This window comes from Marmota marmota, unplaced genomic scaffold (assembly GCF_001458135.2).
Source record: "Marmota marmota marmota unplaced genomic scaffold, marMar, whole genome shotgun sequence".
NCBI classification, from domain to species: domain Eukaryota; kingdom Metazoa; phylum Chordata; class Mammalia; order Rodentia; family Sciuridae; genus Marmota; species Marmota marmota.
The window spans coordinates 40,960,286-40,982,152 of record NW_025999842.1 but is presented as its reverse complement, the minus strand read 5'-3'; the positions used below and the strand labels follow the sequence as shown (position 1 = coordinate 40,982,152).

Genomic DNA, 21,867 nt, shown 5'->3' with positions numbered 1-21,867 from the left:
CAAATTCCTTAAAGATCAAGGGAATGTAAGAGGAACAGTGGAATTATATGGCTTGAGCAAGGAGGGACTTGTAAGAGTTTAGGTTACAGTTTAGATTAAGGGTTTCAGCCAATGAGAGAGATGCTTTCAAAGGGCCTAAATGCTGATTATTTTATGAAATTACCAAAATAAAAACTTAAAAGTAATAATAAAAATATGCCTTATGTGCTCTGTTGACTAAAAGAGTTGTTTGATTTGCCTTTTGTTCTATCCCTTTACCTCTAGCTAAACTGTAGTCACTCAATTTTGTACACTGAATTAGTCTCTTAAAAAAGGAAAAGCCTAGTGCCACCTGGTGACCAAATTTGTGAACTCCATCAGAGTATATGCAAAAACAATAGCATTTAAGCTTAATGGTAATGAAGCTTTCAGTAACATACTGCTGGGTAAATCTCTCTATTTAGTACATTTAAAATTATAATGAACTTAAAGGCTCTACTAAAATGTGGACTGATGCTGTTGTGTGCTTTGAGCAATCTCTTAGTTTAATCTAATAAAATAGCTATTTTTCTCTATATATGCAATGACTTTCAAAGAGTAGATAATAAATAAACACATATTCATTTGAGATGAATCTAATATATATTCATCACTGAGGTGCCACCTGCCTTCGTTAAATATACAACTAGGATCCTCTTGAATCCAGAAGCACACCACACCGTATTCTATTTATTGTAGTAGTTGTGTGATCATTTACTTAGCACACTGAATTATTTTATATAGTGTTTATTTAATGAATGTAAATTGATTTACATGTTACAAATAAATGTGGTTTAACATGACATTGTTCAAGGGCTACAGATTCAGACTACCTGTCTTTGAAACTTGGCTCAGTTACCTACCAGCTGTATGGATGAGTCTTGTTTTACTCATCAGGAGATACTAGTAGTTCTAACTTTATAATGGTGATGTGAAGATTAACTGAGAATATAAGTAAGATGCCCAACACAGTACCTGATATGTTACAAGTAGTCAATACATGATAATATTTTCATCATTATTATGTATTTTGTATATGCTGCTTAAGAAATGGAAAGTCAAATCATGTCTCATGAAAAAAGATATAAAAATAAGTAGCTTATGAAGATATTTTAGTCTGATCACTTAATAAGCATTTAATTGAATTTATTATTGGAGTAAATTCTCTCCTCCATTATCCAACAAATATTTATAAGACTAAAATGTATTGAAGACTACATGTGTGTTTAATAATTGTTTCCAGAGCCTAGAGAGGCACATGGCAGAGTTAAGATGATCAATGTATTCTTACTGAATGAATCCATTAGAAAGGACTACTAAATTAAAAGCTCTCTAGTTTTTTTTATCCATGTAACTATTTTAAAACTGGAACTTGATACAAATTAAATAGTGTTTGTGTGTAGATGTATGAAAAGCTGGAATAGTATTTAGATTATATTATTTCATTTTTACCTAGGAAAATGATGTCAATAACAATGTTACTCTACCCATTTTTTAGTAATAATTGCAAAACTCCAGCATTACTAATTGTGAGAAGTCATTAAAGAGAAAAATTTGGGTTCAAATATTATGCAAATTGCCACATTGTATGTAGTGGCTTTTCCCCTCTCATGTAATGCGCTCTTGAATATTTAGCTTTTGAAATAGCAATTCCATTTTCCTATTTTCAAATTTTTGGTTGGGACCACTTTATTATATCACATGTATACTTCCCTGCTTCTTATTCTGGCATAACTCTCTCCTACAACACACAGACTCAAGGATTTCATTTTTTCTAACTTAAAAGAAAAGTTGGTATTTGCATATATACATTTACTACACATCCAGTGAACTCAAGGATGCTGTCAGCTCCTAATAGTCCAATATTTAAAAGTCCTCTCTTAAAGAATTTCAGAATATTTGGAAAACATGAAAATTCCTTCTTACTGACATATTTCTATCATCTGTGCAGTGAATTCTTCTTAAACAAAGGTAATACTTATTCTGTGTCTTAATGATATTTCTGCGGTCTCCAGAATTTTTAAAACTCTGAATAAAAGGGATATTGCTACCTTAAGAGTAACCTTGATCAATATTTCAGGAAGTATTATTAAAGGATTATTTGTTGGGACTTAGAGAAATACTAATCATAAAGGCCCAGCATGGGTTTGCCAAAATCAAAGAAGTCATGTGAAATTAATCTGAATACTTTATCTCATATTGAACTGAAAGATCACGGAAACTGTGTAGGCTTGATGCATGTGTATCAAAGCTTTGGAAAAGATGCCTTGTGATATAGAAGAGAATGAGCCGACTGAAAGGGCCTAGTAACCCCTTGAACTTCTACTTACTAACACCTAGTAATGAACAATGGTCAACTTGGCAAAAATGTCTCAGGGTGTGTACTGGGGCTTCATCATCTCGGGAGAGTCTCTAGATTTAGTCATTCTTGAAAAAAGGATTTACTTTTGGCACAGTCGAGGATTTGGTTTTTTGTAGGGATTCCATTAGTGATGTGTCAGTGATTTTTGACACATTTGCTATCATAAAGGGAAAGCAGATCTTCAAAGTCAATAATACTTTTCATATTTTTATGTGGAAAAACATATTTAGGAATGTTTGTTGGTAACTATATTCACTTACCAACATCACTCTTCTGTTTATAGTGTTTTTTTCCTAAAATTCCCTGGTGATTCCTATAGAATTCACTTTTATCAGAATGTGAAGTCATCAATTCAATCTAACCAAAAAGATTTAATGTTTTTCCCTGAGTCTAAGTTACTCCCAAGCAATTTAGAATTACAGTCAGTCCTATACTAAACAAACAAACAAACAAACAAACAAACAAACAAAAATTTACTTTTTTGTAACCAGTGATTTTTCTGGTGCTTCACCAAGTTGTGATTTCAGATGTAATTTAAATTAGAGTGATGATTGATGATTTTATCCTAGAAAGTCCAGGCATAGATAGGTCTCTGCCCTTAAACTATTTTTGAGAATTGCTTTGGGAGTAATCACAATAGCATGGTGTACTGGGAGCCTGGGATGCCAATGTGATTGACATACTGCCACCATCTGCCCTTGATCCTGGGAATTTGTTGAGCACAGTGTGATAAAACCAAGGATGTTTTCATAGGATGAAAAACAAGGTGAAATGATGAAACCAAGGATGTTTTATGCTTGCATTGGTTCTAAACTTTCTGAAAAGTTTCATATTTTAAATCAACAAGCATTTTTATTTTTGATTGAAATAGTACTATTTCTTGATTTTTTAGACCAGTAGAAACCCCTTTTCTCATGCTGTTTTCTATATAATGTGATTTTTCATTTCTCACTACCCATTTCCCCAAGTAAAGAGATTTGGTTCTATGCTTAAACAAAGGGCATCATTGTCTATTTTAGATAATTTTTTATTCTAATATGCTGGTAGTGATCTAATTCTAAATTAATTACTTACTAAATAACCAAATATCTTTTCCCTTTATATTTTTCGTGTAATATTGCTCCATGATGTGAGTTTTGTTTTTCATTATTTATCATGAAATATTTATTGAGATGTAAAAATGATTCTAATTAGCTAATTTATAATTGACTAGCTAATTTAAAAGTTAGTTTACTAGCTAACTAGAAGTTACCAGCTAATTCAGCAGAATTTTAACCAAATATCTTTTTCTTTTATTTTTTTCTTGTGATACTGCCATGTGAAGTGTTATTTTGTTCATTTGATTATTTATCTTTATTATTTTGGACATTTTAAAATATTAATATTCTTTCACTTATTTTTTTCATTTTAATTGCAAAACATTCATTCATAGACATTATTAGAAGTTATGGGACATAATTTAGCAAGATTCTTGCTGACCCAAACGTCTATTAATAGAAATGGACTCAATGATCAGGTATCTTGCCCAAAGAATATTAAGAAGAAATAGAACATTTACTAACATTAGGTTATCTTTAGCATTGACCAATTAGACTTTCTATATTGATAGAAATGTTCCATGTTTATACTGTTGAGAATGAAAATCACTAGTCACATGTAGCTCTTTAGCTCTTGAAATGTAGCTAGTTATGTCAGAATCAACATAACTTTCCTATGTACATACAATAATATACCATGGTGAATCTCTACATCATGTACAACCACAAGACTGGAATCATAATTAGAACAAGATGTAGTTATTTATACATGTTTATATAAATAAGTCAGATTGTATTCTACTGCCATGTATAACTAAAAATAACAAAAAAAATAAATATAGCTAGTTATTGAATTTTGAATTGCACTTAATTTTTGATTTATTTAATTTTACATTCTGTAGCCCAATGTCGTCTGTCATATTGTACAGAAGAGTCTATTCTTTAAAATTCCCATGTCTGCCTCATGCCTCCCCCCATTTCCCTTGTTTTCCAACAATTTGACTTGAAAAGTAAATTGTAATTTTAGTTCATGTTCTTGGAATCGCTAGGAGCTGGGCATGATTCTGTGGTGTGCTGGTGATCTTTATCTTGGAGTAGGGAACACCGAGTTATGATGTTTCCTGATTTCCATGGATCACATAATTTCTCTATGGCCCCTTTGGATACCAACATGAAATTGGCTAACTGAAAAATTTCGGGTAATTTAACAGTCTAATCTCAAAAACTGGTACAAACTCACTAAAGTATACTTATATCCTGTGAAAGGCCAAAATCCTTCCCAGATTTTCTCCAGTGCTGCAAAGGATTATATGCCCCAAGTCACCTCTGGCTGTGAGCCCGGCTCTTGTTTAATTGGTTCAGTTTGTAGATTGGTTTGTTAATCCTCGTTATGGTATACTTTTATTTCACCCAAATATTTTAATTTTCACAAATTCTTTCACACAAAATGTTTATACAAAGTGTAGAATTTTTCAAAAAAGAAGTCTAGATTTCAGAAAGTGAGTGGGAGAGTTTACTATTTGACAATGCGACAAGATTAAATATTAAATATCTCTGCTACTTAATGTTCTCCGGTTCTTCTCTATTTCCCTTGCCCAGGTAGCCCCAGGTGTATATTCTTCCTCTTTCCACCTGGCATTTGTCCTCACCCCCTCACTTTTGGATTGTCCTGAAGGACTCCAAAATTTCTCAATAAGTTATTCAGAAAAATACAGTTCCTCCAGTCTTTACTGCTAAAGTCTCCTTTTAAAATCCAAACCCCTAAAGTTGCTTGACATACCCTTTATTTATTGGGATTAACCTTTCTTAAAAGGTAGTTACTCATAAATTTATCAGTATTTATTAAATACCAGCTATGTGCCTAATACTCTTCTGGTCATAAATATCGAATTTACCCCTCCATTATGTTAGCATTGAGTGTAATAATTTTCAAAATGTCTAACATAGTGGTGAAATATGTTAGCAGTCAAAAGATGCTATTATAATACATATATTTGAAGCAATGTTTAGAAATATATTAACAAATTGGAAGAAAGAAAAACAAAGTGGTAAAGTTCAGAAAGATCAAACTGTCAACCTCTTTATATATTCCCCTTAATTATATATCATATTTCATCTCCAAAACTTCCTTTTTGGTGTTAGTATTTAAGACCTTCAGATATATGTAAGCAACGATGTATTAATACACAATCACTTTAGCAAAATTGGTCATAAATCACTTTTTTTTAAAATTAACATAAGTATATCTTTTCATTGCCCATTATTTGTTTGCGGTTGTTGTTGTCATAAATTCTGTAGCCGTATATCCTCTGTACATAGTAAATATGGACTTAAAATACTCTGTTAGTCAGATCTTTGTCACTGTGATCAAAATATGTGACAAGAACAATTTAGGGGAAGGACAGGTTTGTTTGGGCTCCTGGTTTTGGAGGTTCAGTCCATAGTCAGCTAACTCCATCATTCTGGGCCTCTGACGAGTCATGGCATCATGGCAGAAGGGTGTGGTGGAGGAAAGCTGCTCAGTTCATGGCAGCCAGGAAGGAAGGAAGGCAAAGGAATAAGGAGATAGGGGACAAGATAAAACCCCAAAAGGCATGCCTCCAATAATCTATCTACTTTAGTCACGTTCAGCAACCACCCAGTTAGTCTACTCAAATTACTAATTCAACAAATGGATTAATCCACTGACCTAGTTCCAGCTCTTATACTCCAGTCATTTCACTTTTAAATGTTCCTGCATTTTCTATCACATGAGCTTGTTTGAGAACACATCATATTTATACCATAACAAACATATTTAATGCTAATGAATTAAGAAGAATATAAGTGTTCTAATGTGAGTAAAGAATTGGCTTATTTAGTTTTCTTGTTAATCACATCTTTTTTATTTTTCTGGAATTTTGGGGGGGAATTTTTTATGAGTACAGTGAGCATTATTTTATTTCTCTGCTAGGTGTTCCCATCATAAGAACAAACACATTGTATTTTTCCCTGGGCATGAACATATCTACCAATTCTTTCATACCTGCCCACTGATCTTGAACTCTACAACCTCTGTTCTTGTTCAGGCACCTTTACTCTAATTTGGAACACTGTTATATCCTATTTATCTTGTCCTCCATACTCTGTAATTCACACTACATAGTCTATACAACATGGTTTTTCTTAGAACACATATTCTACATACATTTGATCATTTCACTTTTCACTTAGGAGTATTGAGTCTTTGCTTTGTCCCTAGGATGAAGTCTGGATTTAAGAGTTCGCATGCCTTTCTGATCTGCCTCTAACCTCATCTCTTGATAGATACTCCCTTACTCTCTTCTCTCCAAACTAAACTATATTCAATTGTCTATAGGTGTCCCTTTTTCTCTTATTCTTTTGTTCTTTTCAGGGCTTCTTTTTCTGTTCAAACTCAACCCTTACCTCTCCATTTACTCACTGTTTCAATAACTTTATTCATATTAAAGTATCCAGCTTATATTTTATATTTCTATGAATTCTCATCCCCCACTATTCCTCTGAATGGATGGTGTTCTGTTCCAGGAGTTCTCATAATAAAGTATCCATTCCCTCTTAGAGCTCTTAGTTTGTAATTTTGATATTTAATGGTTTCTCCTTAGACTGGTTTCATTGTTTGTATTTATTTATTTATTTATTTATTTAATCAGTTTCTGTGCTTTAACTAACATAAGTAGGCACAATGCAAAGTGAATGTTGTGCCCCCATCAAAATTAAGGAGAGTTAATAAATGATGTATATAATTGAAGAATTTGTTTCTCTGTTGGCACTCAAAAATGTCTGGAAAGAAAGCATATATTTGAGACTGCTTATTATGTTCAAAGATTATGCTTGGTAGTTTATGTATGTCACCTCATTTAATCCTCACAACAGTTTGAGCCTTTGAAAATCTAAGCTTGCTCAAGGATATAAAATACAAAATAGCAAGGCCAGGATTCAAAGCTCAACCTTTTTGATTACAGTATTTATGATCTTTTCAACAATTCATATTGCTTTTGAGAGTCTATGAAAACTGTATTGCTGACTACTATCCATCTTGGCTAAACTGAAGAATATATATCCAAAAGCCTTATAAAGTATAAATATTCTATATAAGCACTGTGAATATAAACACATTCACATTTGTTGAATGAATAACTAAGTGGCTATATAGTATTATTATTGTAAGTCATGTTACAGGGTAGCAAGGAATATTTATTCTTTTCATTTCTAAGAGTAGCATCACCCAGGCTATGTTCCTTATTAATGAGTTTTACTTGAAAGAAGAGTTTTATCATCCAATACATTTAGAAAACAGTTAACTTAGATTGGCTTCTCTACTGTAAAATTTTAGTCCAGAATTTGTAAGTGCATTGTAAACTCTTATGAGGGTAACACCTTGTGTGCAGTGCTTCACAGAGTTATTTGGACCTTTAACTCTTTTTGTGAAAAAAGAACATCCATTACAACTAGCTTTAAGTGGATTCTACTTTCAAGTGGTTATGAATCACCTGAAAATGATTTTACTCAGAAGAGAATATTACTCTTAAAAATGTGCTGTGCCATGTAAATTCAAACTAGGAATGTGGATGGTTACTTCTGAAACTGTAAAGCATGGAAATTAATTTATATATGTGGAATGAAAAACAATTCTTATTAAGTTCCTCCTATGAGACGTAGTATGATGGTTTCATAATTGACTTTAGAAATTATAAAATATGACCATTCAAGTGATCAATTAATATTATGCATACTGTGATGCTACAAATTTAACTATTTCAATGATTGAAAAATATGTATATTTGTTGTGATGAACAAAAAGAATAATAACAAAAACATGCATGTTGAACATTTACTGTCTGCTACACCTTTTAATCTATCTTTGTTGTATTCATTAATTTGCTAATGGTATAAAATCAACTCTATTTTTTATATATTTTAAAGATGAAGAAACTAAAGAAAAGAGTTGTTGTATTATTTGCCAAAGAAATTGGTTGTAGTGAAGCGAGACTCTATGCTTCTAGGACTTACATTCTTAGCCCTTATGTAATATTACCGCTTCCGATATAATTTCTTGTGTTGAAATCTTTATGGAAATATACTTTTATTATATCAGTTTTTCTTATTTTGTTATAATTTTATGTTTTATGTTGATTTTTAATGAAGCACTTATGAAAGGTAGCAACTGTACCTTTATATCTCTTAAGATAATTTTAACAAAAACATTATCTTACCATGTGTTTTTCCATGTTCTTTCATCCTTCAAAATAACTAATATTTTATCCAATATATTTAACATTTTGGTCAATATGACACATACAGAGAGAGAATGGATTGTGGCTAACCATTGAAAAGATGACAGAAAAATGAAAATAAATATGAAAATATGAATATAAGGGTATATGGAGGTTCTATTCTCATAGGATGTGTAGATTAAGAGGAGGGTGAAAACCAGGGTGGAAGGAGAACAATGTAACAGTGGAATCAGGATTCGAGGACATAAATGCCTTAAGAAAAATTCTAGTGAAGTGTTACATAGGCCTCAAGGAGGGAGAAAAGTCTTGCCTTTGGGAATGAGGGAATTTTGGGGGAAATGAAGGTATTTGAGATTGATTAGTCTCACTCATATGTGAAAAAAATTTAAAAAGTTGATCCCATAGAGGTTGGGAGTAGAATGGTGGTTACCAGAAGCAAGAGAGAGGAGGGTCTGGAAGGCAGTGTGGTGGGGTTGGGGGGAAGCTGATCAATTGCTACTAAATTAAGTTAGAGGGAAGAAGCTCTGGTTTGATATCTCACACCTGACTTGACTGTCGATCGCAATTATATACTATTTAATCTCTAAATGCTAGAAGAAAGATCAAAGGTTTTCACATGAAGAAATGATAAATAATTGAGGAAGTGGAGAAATTTAACCTGATTTAAGCATTACAAAATTCATACATGTATTGAAGCATCACGTGGATCCTATTATTATGTATAATTTTTATATTTCTATGTATCAGTTAAAAATAAAATAGTGATTGTGAAGATAAAGAGTAAAAGGAAAAGGACAAATAAGAGCATAAGGAAGTGTCTGGGCTCTTCTTTATATTAGAGTTAACTAAACATGCCACATCCAGTTGGCTAAAAACAGAAAGCAACTTTTTTTTTTTTTTTTTTTTTTACCTGTGTGTTATTAATTAGATCTGGAATGTATTGAAAGCTTGGTCACTGTTAGTGTTTGAATATGAGATGTTCCCTAAAAGCTCATTATAGATAATGAAGGAATGTTCAGAGGTAAATTGATTAGACTATGAGAGATGGATTGATCCATTTCCTGAATTATAATTTGAATAGACTAAGTGGGTGGTAACTATAGACAAATGGGGCATGGATGGAAGAAGTTGGTAACTAGGGACATTCCTTTGAGGATTCTATCTTGCCCACTGGATCCTCATCTTCTCTCTGTTTCCCAGACACCATGAGCTGAGTAGCTTTCTTTTGCCATTTCCTTCTTCCATGATGTTATGCCTCATCTCAGAGCCAGAGTGATGGAGTTGGCTCATTATGGACTAAGACTTCTTAAACAATGAACCTCAAACTAAATATTTCTCCACTAAGTTGTTGTCAGGTATTTTGGTCACAGTGATGAAAAGCTGAACAACATAGTCCCCAATGCAGTAATGTCCAGAGGTGGGGATTTGGGAAAGTGATGGATCATGAGAACTCTGACCTCATCCATGGATTAATAATCCATTGAAAGCTGAATGGACTCCTGGGGGTTGGTAGAATCTGTAGGCAGGTGAGTCATGTTTGGAAGAAGTAGGTCACTAGGAACGAACATTTGTGGACTATTTCTTGTCCTTGGCCCTTCCCTCTTTCCTGGCTTCCATGCGTTCAGGAGATTTCCTCTGACACCTTCTCTACCATGATGTTCTATCACATCTAAGACCAATGGAGCTGGTCAACCATGGACTAAATCCTCTGAAATCCAAGCAAAGTAAACTTTTCCTCCTTTAGGTTGGTTATGTCAAGTATTTTGCTCAAGCAGTCAAAAGCTCATTAACACACCATAACTACCATTGCAAGTTTACTTTGTAGACTTGCTTCTCCCAATCTCTTACAAACTCAGAAAAAGATCCTCAAACTTTATTGGTCATGCTCATCTCAGCTAACAAAGCAGTACTCTCTTTTTCCAAGCATTTAGAGCATTCACAACACTGTTACAAAAGTTCTCAATTTTCACTTATATTAAAAATTCCTTTCAGCTTGAATTCTGTCTGTCCTCTGAACCTATAAACCTGCATGCAGATGGAAGGTGCTGTGGGTTTCTTTACTCTTCCTTACTCTACCCACTAAAAGCTGATTAACATTCCACCAGGTTGGAGCAAGAGGAAGGAGGAGATAAGGAACACAGCTATCTTTTTCTATTGGTTCAAGTGTAACCTCAGTTGGTGCCATTTATCCACGTCAGATATCTCAAACTGATTCTTTTTTCTTTAATTTTTATTGTTGGTTGTTCAAAACATTACATAGTTCTTGACATATCATATTTCACACTTTGATTCAAGTGGGTTATGAACTCCCATTTTTACCCCAAATACAGATTGCAGAATCACATCGGTTACACATCCACTGTTTTACATATTGCCATACTAGTGTCTGTTGTATTCTGCTGCCTTTCCTATCCTCTACTATCCCCCCTTCCCTCCCCTCCCCTCCCCTCCCATCTTCTCTCTCTACCCCATCTACTGTAATTCATTTCTCCCCCTTGTTTTTTTTCCCTTTCCCCTAACTTCCTCTTGTATATAATTTTGTATAACCATGAGGGTCTCCTTCCATTTCCATGCAATATCCCTTCTCTCTCCCTTTCCCTCCCACCTCTCATCCCTGTTTAATGTTAATCTTTTTCTCATGCTCTTCCTCCCTACTCTGTTCTTAGTTGCTCTCCTTATATCAAAGAAGACATTTGGCATTTGTTTTTTAGAGATTGGCTAGCTTCACTTAGCATAATCTGCTCTAATGCCATCCATTTCCCTGCAAATTCCATGATTTTGTCATTTTTTAATGCAGAGTAATACTCCATTGTGTATTAATGCCACATTTTTTTTTTTTATCTATTCATCTTTTGAAGGACATCTAGGTTGGTTCCACAGTCTAGCTATTGTGAATTGTGCTGCAGTGAACATCCATGTAGCAGTGTCCCTGTAGTATGCTCTTTTTAGGTCTTTAGGGAATAGACCGAGAAGGGCAATAGCTGGGTCAAATGGTGGTTCCATTCCCAGCTTTCCAAGAAATCTCCATACTGCTTTCCAAATTGGCCGCACCAATTTGCAGTCCCACCAGCAATGTACAAGTGTACCCTTTTCTGATTCTTTTTATGAAACTCTATTTGAGATTCTTTAAAATCTTTCTGTTGGAGAAATCTGGCTATTGTTCCTTGGATGTGCAAAGACTCCTGTAACTAGCTCTTTTGGAACTCCTCAGCTTTCTCACACTGCCCCTATTAGTACATTTACATATTTATTGCTCTGGATAACCAAGCAATTTCTCACCTTAGACTTTTTCAGTGTGAGACAAGTACCAGTGCAGGAACCTCTCCCACCTCAATTTTGGAGGGTGTATGCCAAGTGTTTCTAAAATTTCCAATTTGACTTAAGGGAAAGGAAAAATCCCACCTTACTTTCTCTCTTTACTTTTTGTTTTCCTAAACAAATGTTTTTATCTTCTTTGTTATCTTTTCTCAGCTACTATAACAAAATACTGCAGACTGGATAACTTAAACAAATAAATATATTTTTTATGGTTCTTGAGACGGGGAAGTCTAAGATTAAGGTGCTGGGAGGTTTGGTGTCTGAAAAGGACTGCTCTCTGTTTCTCTGTTGCCATGTTATTGCTGAAACTTCTGGAGGAGACCAAAGCTGTGTCCTCACAAGGTGGAATTCAAACCCTGCAACTTTTTTTATAAGGCATACATCTGTACATCAGGACATGGCCTTCATGGCCTATATGCCTCCTAAATGCCCAACCTTTTAATACTGTTGTCTTGGGATTGGGTTTCAACATGAATTTTGGAGGGGGACACAAACATTCAAAACATAGCACCAGTTAAAGATTTATTTATAATATGAAACTTTTAAAAATGATTGTATAACAGAAATATGAATGTTCAGAACCTTGAATACAAAGCCCAGACATTTTATAAGTCCATATATCACCTTTAATTGCATGGCCCAATCCTTGAAAATTCACCTGCTTGCTGTGAACACCTAGTGTTTATATTTATTCTCTCTTATAAACTTGGTATTTCAAAACATATTTCTGGGAGCTCACTTATTAATATTCATAAATATAAATTAAATGTTGTTCACATAGAAGTTTTTGTATGTAAAGAAATTCCTACAAGTTTATGGAACATGTAATAATGTAAATTCATCAAGGAAAATAATAATGGCTAAGTACTGACTAAAAACTGACCAAGACATCTTAAATACTGAATAAGGCTATAAATTGCCAAATCTACAAAACACTTCTTGTCCACTAGATTAAAATGATAAAATTTTTAAACTGTATTTCATCTTATAATAAATCTAATGATATCATTACTGTGTCTAATTCAATTGCACATATATTACTTTCAGTGAATTAATTTGCTTATTATTTATATTTGTAGAAACCATTTTATGCCATTACTTTCAAACATTTCTTTAGTGAAGGAACATTGTAACCTTCTAAGTATGATGCACTGGAAACTCTTGATAACATCGTAATTAAAAAATAACAATAGTTGGAAAACAGACTTAAATTTAGCAATTCCTTGTAGGGTAAAATGTAAATCTTTCTTTTTGGTTATTTATTGCAATTATATGTGTTAATCAATGAACTTTAAAAGTTTTATCCATCTCTAAGACTCTTTTTAGATTATTAAGTCTACAATTCTAAATTCCAGTATCCTTCAAGCCACTTTAGTTTCTATTTTTTTCCTGTTGACCTTGGCCATAGTTTTTAAATAAGTTCTACTCCTTACCTCCATTTTTACCATCACCCATTTTAAGCCCATAGTGGCTGGCTTCTTTATAGTCTCATTTTTTTATTCCATATTCATACCCATATTAGTTACTTGAAAACACCTAAATATGAAAACAAACTTTCTTTTTACTAATACTTAGGTTTGTTTCTTCATTTTAAAAAGCTTCCTTTCCCTTGACCTTGCTGAAATTGACATTTGGATTGTTCTTATGCATTATTAACCAATATATTTCTTGATGGGTACAAACTGAGACATTCTGTTTATTTGTTGCTTGGAAAGAAATTCACTCTCATAATTTTATGTTACACTTCAATGAGGATAACTATAAAATCTCCATATTTCTTAAAGGATTATATTTTCCCAAAATGTGTGCTCAATATTTTGCTGGAAGTTTTACCATTGTTTCAAACTCTACAGGTACAATAAACTTTAATTACATTATGTTAAACCAACTTTGTTTCTCAGATCCAAAACCTATTCAAAACCTGTTTGAATAAACAGCCTTCTTCCTATGTAGGTGTTAAATAAATCTCAAAATTCTATTAATTTCTTTTTTTTTCAAATAGTTAACATTATTTTCTTTTGATTTCCTTGAGCATTTGTCTACTCTAAGATATTATAGCTTTACAGGTAGAGCATTTCAGTGACATTTTATCAAATTTCCATGCTACCAAGTTAAATCCTAACAATCATACAAAATATTGTTTCTTCAAAATGTGGCTCAAACTGCAGTCGCTGTCAGTGCCCTAAGAAAAATGTCTTCCCCATTTGCAGAGATTTCAAGGTCAATTATTTTGAATGTAAATTATTTTTTTAAAACTAGTGTGCTTTGAAAATAATAAGTGTTAAGTAAACTGAATTTGAGTTTATTTGAGCAAAAATTGATTAATGAATCAGACAAGCACTCAAAATTGAAAGAATTTCAGAGAATTCCTCTTAGCAATGTGGGTATTGAGTAAATGTGGAAGCAACACAAAGTAACATAGCTAGGTGCTTGCCTTAGGAGGTCATAGTCTTGTCAGTTGGCTGCCTGTGATTGGCTGAAGCTCAGCTGTTTATGATTGGATATGATGCAGCTATCTGTTATGAAAAATAAACTTCCAAGTTAGATTTAATTCAATTGATATACTCTTAGGTTGCAGCCCATTACATAGAAATTCATAGTAGCAAGATAGCCTCAGGACAATGGCCTTCTGCTCATTTAATTTACAATTTTTACTTCCTTTTAACAATAAGTAAGACTCTTCTGCCACAGATAGGCTGATCCTGATGAGGGAAAATAGACCACCACTCATTCATTTTGCAGCTTTCTATTCTTTATACCTTTGTGGCCCTATATTCTCTCTCTTTATCAAATCGTGTTTATATCCTGCCTTCTTAAAATTGCCAATCTCTAAAACTCAGATAATCACCGTTGTATTTAGTATTTTTTATGTAGTGCCCCTGACAAAACTGTGAGTGGAATTCATTCTTATTTTTAGGCAATATGGTTCCATATCACCAGTATGTATAGCACAATAAACACAGAAGACTGAGTGACAGACCTCAGTAATTAGAGAAGAATTTTGTCACTTAAAATCAAATTGCATATTATTTAACCGCTAAACTGTTCATCTTGATGACTGAGTATAGTAGAAAGTCCTTTAAAAAACACCTCTGAATTCTCCCTCAGATTACTTGATGTAGGTCTTTGTTGAGGATTTTCCTTTTCTTTGGAAATGACTTAAATTTATAACTGTAATAAATCTGCATTTCATAAACCCTGAATTTTCTACATGATTATAACATCTTCAGATTTTGACATCTGCAGAATTGCTGAGAAAAAAAAAGACTCAGGGAGTCGGAATTATTTGTGAGGATAATTGCTACCCATTTGATTTAGAATTTAAGGCATATAACATTGATTTTTTTCAAACACCTTGTCTCCTAATCATTATTCATTTATTCACCCAAGAACATTTACTGAATATCTACTCAGTGCCAAGAAAGGTGTTAGAAACTGAGGATACAGGTAAGAATAAACCAGTCTTTGCTCAGTTTTCCTTTCACTGTCCTTACTATTTTATATTTTCATTCAACTACATTTACACTTAAAATTCTGTTTGTTTATAACATTTCCAAATGGGCTAATGAGATAAAATTGCTGTTTATTTTTTTCTGTAAAAGTGAAAACCAGAATAAGTACAAGAATGGTGATATTCACAAACACTGTTTACTAACATTAGAATAATAGGAACTATTTTTCTCAGGGCTGAATTGAGATCATGCTGTTCAATATCATTTAATGAGGGAACTTTTCCTACCCAGTGAGTAAAATATGAAGTAAGGCATCTAACAACAGAACAGAAAGTCCAATGGGAATTTCACCACTGAAACTTTAACTGGAAAATATGACTGAAAAGTAATAAATTCTAGTGTATGTAACTTACATATGATAAAATGGCCATTTATCTAGAATATATTCTTACACTATTTATTTATATATTTATTTACTATTGCTTAAAGAACTCAAGTCAATCTTGGGGTCTAATCCAAGAAAATAAATCACTCACATGGCAAATGAAATATTTTTCCACATGATAGCATTTATTTTAATAAAGTGTCACATTCCTACAGAAAACCCTAAGTAGAATTCAAATTTCTACTTGATTCTAAATTGTTCCAGCAAGTGTCCTAGGAAAATCAGTCTTGGTTTTTGGTCAGAATGCTCACTTCCAGAATACAATCAATGAAAAGAGAATGAATTATCATGGTAATTGTCAGTAATAAAAATAAATAAATACAAAATTTGCCATCAAAACATAATATATCTAATTTCTTCAAATACTCTTGTCTGTGTGTGTAGTTGCTGATTTTAGAAAATCACTATTGAAGGTAGAAAGAGACCTGTTTGATCAACTTTCCCTTTCTTTATGTGGATACGTTGAACAACACTCTAAGACAGATATTTCTGTCCCACATCTCCAAAGCAGAATTTTATATCTTCCTATGGTGTTGCACAATGTGATTTTTATTCAATGTATGAAATTAGACTTTTTCTTAGTCTAAATGAAATCCACACTTCTCTCAATCTGTGAAACATATTGAAGAATAAAATTCATTTGACTGTTCTCATTCTTAGCTTCCTGTTTTATTCCCCAAACTTCTTTTAATCACTTAAATATATCTGTCCCTTCCTCTTCAACTCTAAACTTTAAACTGTTAACTGCTTAACAAATTTGTCATCCTTCCACATTCTTACCAGAAAGCTAGAGGATACTATAAGTAGGAAATGTATATTCTCCTATGCCTAGTTGTCTCCAAGTAATACTGAGAAGAACTGACGCCCTCTATAGAAACATGAAGTGATTTTGGCTTTCATTTAATTAAAGCATCTTTTCTTTAACTCAAATTTTTAAAAAAAATGTAGAATGATTTCAATGGGAAAAACATTAAAAGCCTGATTTCTTAAAGATTAAGAAGAAAGTAATGGGACTATATTAACAGACATTGAATAATTATTTTTCCCCCTCTGGATTAAACTCTAAAATGCTAACCTATTAAATGAAAGGCTTCTTAGATTCTAAAACAAAATACTTTGCTTGATGAAGTGAAGATTTTCTAGGGGAAAAGAAATCTAGCTAAATTATGCTACCTATTGTAAATGATGTTGCCAGCTTATTTAGAGTTTTAACCTCTAGCAATAACAGATTATTTTGATAAATTATTCATATTTCTGCATTGTGTACCTTTTGTAATTTGCATATCTGGCAGCAAGTAGGCCCTTCTTTCAGGCTTCAGTCCCTTTGGTTAGACAGAATGGCCGAAGGCTGCTTCATGATGAATTTCATCTCAATAGGGTAATTATCATACTGAAAAGAAGTAATACCCCTGAAATATGCTCTCCTGGAGCAATAAGTACAAGAGGCTTAACCTAAGAGCTTTTAAGCACATTGTACCTTTTAGGTTAAATGTTAACCTTTCTCTGTTTAGGAGTATCTATATCCAAAAATAATACTGTTATTTATAAGAAGAGAGAACAGTAATTTAGAGCTTGATTTAGCAGCTCATTGGTTGGAAGATAATTTGTCACTAATTTCTAGTATGGTATTAAAAAAAAAGAAGTCTACCTTTTGAGGGATCAAAATGTTTGGCATTGCTGGTTCAAATTTTAGCTGTAAATCCAATAAATATAAATTTCTCTGTTGGTTTGTGTCAAAGTATTCAACTTTTTTTTAAAATGCTTAGTTTTATAGTCTAACAAAAATCTAAATGTCTTGCACATTGTGAAACTAACAAGATAAAACTTTAAAAAATGTTCCTTTTTTTTGAAAATTAAGAAAAGAAGTTTGGTTTTTAATTTAAGTTGTAAAGAAATGCTTAATAAAAAGGCTATAGTGAAATGGTGTGATAGTGAAATTCTTCAAACTTCTCTAGAATCCTGGTCACAGAATACTGAAAATCAAGTTCTGAAATTTAAAATTAAAAGACTTTCTGCATAATACATAACTAGTGATCAAAGAACAAAAGAGTTTAATTAGTTTGTGTCATCTTAAAAATTTAACAGATTCCTAAATTTAATGTCTTATATCATTATTTTTTCTTTAACTTTTACAGTTAGATTTTCTGAGCAATAATTGCTTACAAGTATTAAGAAGGAAATTCCGTCAGTTTGCTAGGTTGAATAAGTAACAACTAATGCTCTTGGGGGATTTTTTAGTGTAGTAAGAAGGGATGATTGTCTAAGTTAATAATTATGTAATTACTTTGAGGTAGAAATTGTACTGTCAAGCTGGATGTGGGCTGGATGTTGAGAAATGACCAGAATGAAGACTCACTTTCTGCTTCATCACCTGTGCTATTCATTCTCCTGCTCCTATTTCTTCCTCTTTCTAATGAAATCTTTCTTATTTAGTTAGTTATTATTTGATGAACTGAATGAATTTACATTATAATTACTCTGGGATTATTCTTTGTTCACTTGAAATAGTAATCGATCACTCCCAACTTAATCTAAAAACAAAACATAATAAATATAGTGATTTTTTTTCCCTCTGGAAGTGAATGAATGCTTAAAATACATTGAAGATGTAAGTATCGTTCTCTGCAATCCTATGGTTATTACCTGTTCCTTAGCCAAAGAACAACACTGGGACTTGTAATTTAGCAGTTCATTTGATGCAAAAACTACATTTGGACACTCAGTGGATTTACCCCTTACAATAATTGAGGCCAGAATATAAACAACTTTACATATATGAAAAGTTTATGATATGAAGCTAATCTTTAAAAGTATATGCAAAAATTGTTTCCTAAGCAAAACAGTTTATAGTCTCACAATATTTCTTTAAATTTTGTAGATTACACTCTTTTGCCTTTGGATTCAAAACAAATTGAAGTATTTGGCTTATCTAACCATACCAACATGTTTATATAAATAAAATATGCTCTGGAATCCTAGGAATACAAACTTATCTAATAGTTTTTTACTAAAACACTAATTATGCTGAAATTTTAATATAGGTTGATACTGACTAATGTTTTAGTCTGAAATATTACTTGTCTATATCAGTATTATTCTAATCTTCTGTTGAATACTTTTTATGATTATCTACTTTTATTTAAAGTAATCATGTGCTTTATTTAAAATATAACTGTCTTAAATAAAAATTAATTCAAAATGACAATATCATTGAAAAATTAGGATGTATGTAGTGGGGTAGTACAAAAAATAAAACTGGCTATCACTTGATATTTTAAATGGATGTTGCATACATGGGGTTCATTATATTGTTTTTGTTATTTTTGTGAATGCTTTCCTTAGTTAAATGCTAGTTTATTTTGTAGTTAGCATATTTCAAAAGGAGGTAGGAGAAGTATTTATAATCAAAATTTGTCTGTCTGGATTTAAAGTGTTTCATTCATACCATTTTGGGGGTGGCTTTCTTATGTTGTGCATTTATGATCTCAGGGTTGAATCCCTTTTTAAGCCAGGCAGTTTTAAAAACTGAAATACTGTGCCCAAGTGCCTGTCCAATCTGCTCATCTCTGCATGTGTCCCTGGTAAGCTTTGAGGCTGATATTATTTTTGGGTGGATACAGCTGCTGAATTGTTGAAAAGATATTTGGTTTTAAACTGCTAGTTTCTACTGAGATGTAGTTCATGTAAGAGTTTATAAATTAATGTAAATTGACTTAAAAGTTTCAGTCAGAGAGGGAATAGATGGAATTTTGAGGGATAAACAACATGCTACTTATATGATCCTGAGATTTACCTTCCTTAGAATCATTCCTTTACAGTTAAAAATACACAGAATGTCCTCCTTAAAACATACCTTTACCTGAGTACAGTCGCTTCAATGCATCAGTATTCATTTGTAAACTGGCTTTTTTTTTTTTTTTTTTNTGTCCTCTACTTTCTTCTACTACTTCTTTTTTTTTTTTTTTTTCTGCAAAAGACTAGAGGCAGGGAAAACTCAGGAGGGAATGGGGGCATAGCAGAAAGAAGTGTTCAAAAGAATTGAGCCCTAAAACACACTCACTGCCTGTGCATACAGCCAAATAGAAGACAGGTTAAGGTTATTGTTGAGATCTTGTTGAGAGATAACCAGCCTGTCAGAGCACTCAAATGGGGAATGCTGAGCAGTCAGGGGAATTTTCTGTATTGGAACACTGAGAATACAGCCAACAGGAAAATACAGTGGTCAGTGGGAGAAGTAATAAGACCCTTAGAAAAGCATTCCATGACTCATAATTGGGTGTAATGAGTGGTTCAATCAAATATTACTTGTACTGGTGTTATTTAAGATCAGTGATTTAAGAGATCATGAAGAAAAAGGAGAAGATAAAAGCTGCAATTTTTAAAAGTAATTTACTAGTTAACATTTCCAAACTTTTTCTAAATTTAACCAAAAACTGTACTATTATACTTTGGTATATTCAGATATCCAAAGAGTAAAACATTTGAGCAGTTCAGTTGTCATTTGGATGTAATATTTTCTTAATCTATCCATTTTTTTAGTCATCAGATATTTAATAAGTACCTATGAAATGCAAGTCATGTAGGTGTAGGTTAAGAGTAATACATAGAACTAAATTAACAATTCAATATCTAAATGGAAATCCTGACTACTAACTGGGATCATGTCTTCTGAAATGGACAGAGATATTACTAGCATGCTATTTGTCACAAAATTTTCCTCCAGAAAAAAATAAAAATCAATCATAAATAGATTTTTATAAACTGAATTTAATTTTGGCAAGATATGTTTTGTCTGAAGCAATAAATATAAAAATAAAATCATATATAAATCAAATGTTATTTCTTTTATATAAAGACAAAATGAAGTATTAGAATTTTCATAATTATCATTATAATATAAATTAATTAATATCTCTCCAGCAAAGGGTAAATATGAATTAATAATTAAACTTCTTTTGTTTGGACAAAATGCATGCAATTTTAACTTATAATTATTTTCCCAATTATTCTGATGCAATCTTGTTATCTTACAACTCTAACTAGTATTGCAAATTCAAATAAGCTGATATCAAGTGAAAGGTTGAATGTACTTATTTGTTTATCAACTCCCATATTTAACGTCTAGCAAATGGCCAAATCTGCTTTCCCATATTATAGAATAATTCCATTATTGAAAACTTAGTAAAGAGAATCATGAACCATACTAAGATGTGTGTCATTGCTTTTTGAAGTATTCATTTCTCTTTTTTAATTCTATCTAAAAATATTTATGGTGAACATGAATTTTTCTTACCTTGTTTCTTTTAAGACAAAAAATTCTGAACAAAAGGGGAAAAAGAACAATAGCAACAAAACCTAAGACCAAAGAGGAAGAAAGATTAAAAATGAAGCTCCTTCATTCTCTTACAATATACATTGTTGCCCAGGGCCATGCTGATAGTGATGGACACCACAGCAATATGGGGAATGTTATCTCCAAGTTAAAGACTTCAGCTTGAAATTGGTTGTCTGGCTTTATTCCTGTACGAGTCATCAGGGACTTTTAATGAGCCACTTTGTATCCAAGTGTTCCATTCATTTGAAAGAATTGATTAATAAAGAAATAATTCATGAAGAATCCTGAGATTTTTAAATTCAAGTGCAAAAGGTTCTATGACCATGATGTTCTATGGTCAGTGAACAATGAGTAAAACATTTTTGGGCATCTTTATTTTATACTCTAATTTCTTTCAGTCATTTTTGTTTGTTTGTTTCAATAAGACCTATTCTCTGTAATTCCACTATCTTTACTTGTAAACAAAAATTATGAATGCCAAAACCAATCCTTTCTTATTTTGTAATTTCTCACCTTTATTGTTCTTTTTAATACATTTTTTTGAAACAGCACTTCAGGGTAATTTATTTATTTTTATTTTTCTTTCTAAGAGCCAGAAAAAGCTTCTGAAACCAAACAAGGGACTGTAAAAGTTGCAGCACAAGG

The 21,867-nt window shown here is 32.3% G+C and overlaps 1 long non-coding RNA gene across 1 annotated transcript in view; it reads left to right on the top strand.

Moving 5' to 3' along the window:
- LOC125614517 overlaps nucleotides 1–21,867 on the top strand; it is a 53,048-nt gene that overhangs the window by 19,251 nt on the left and 11,930 nt on the right. The window contains exon 2 of the long non-coding RNA XR_007345122.1: nucleotides 21,813–21,866. This is a non-coding gene — a long non-coding RNA (uncharacterized LOC125614517). The remainder of the gene's footprint in view (nucleotides 1–21,812; nucleotide 21,867) is intronic.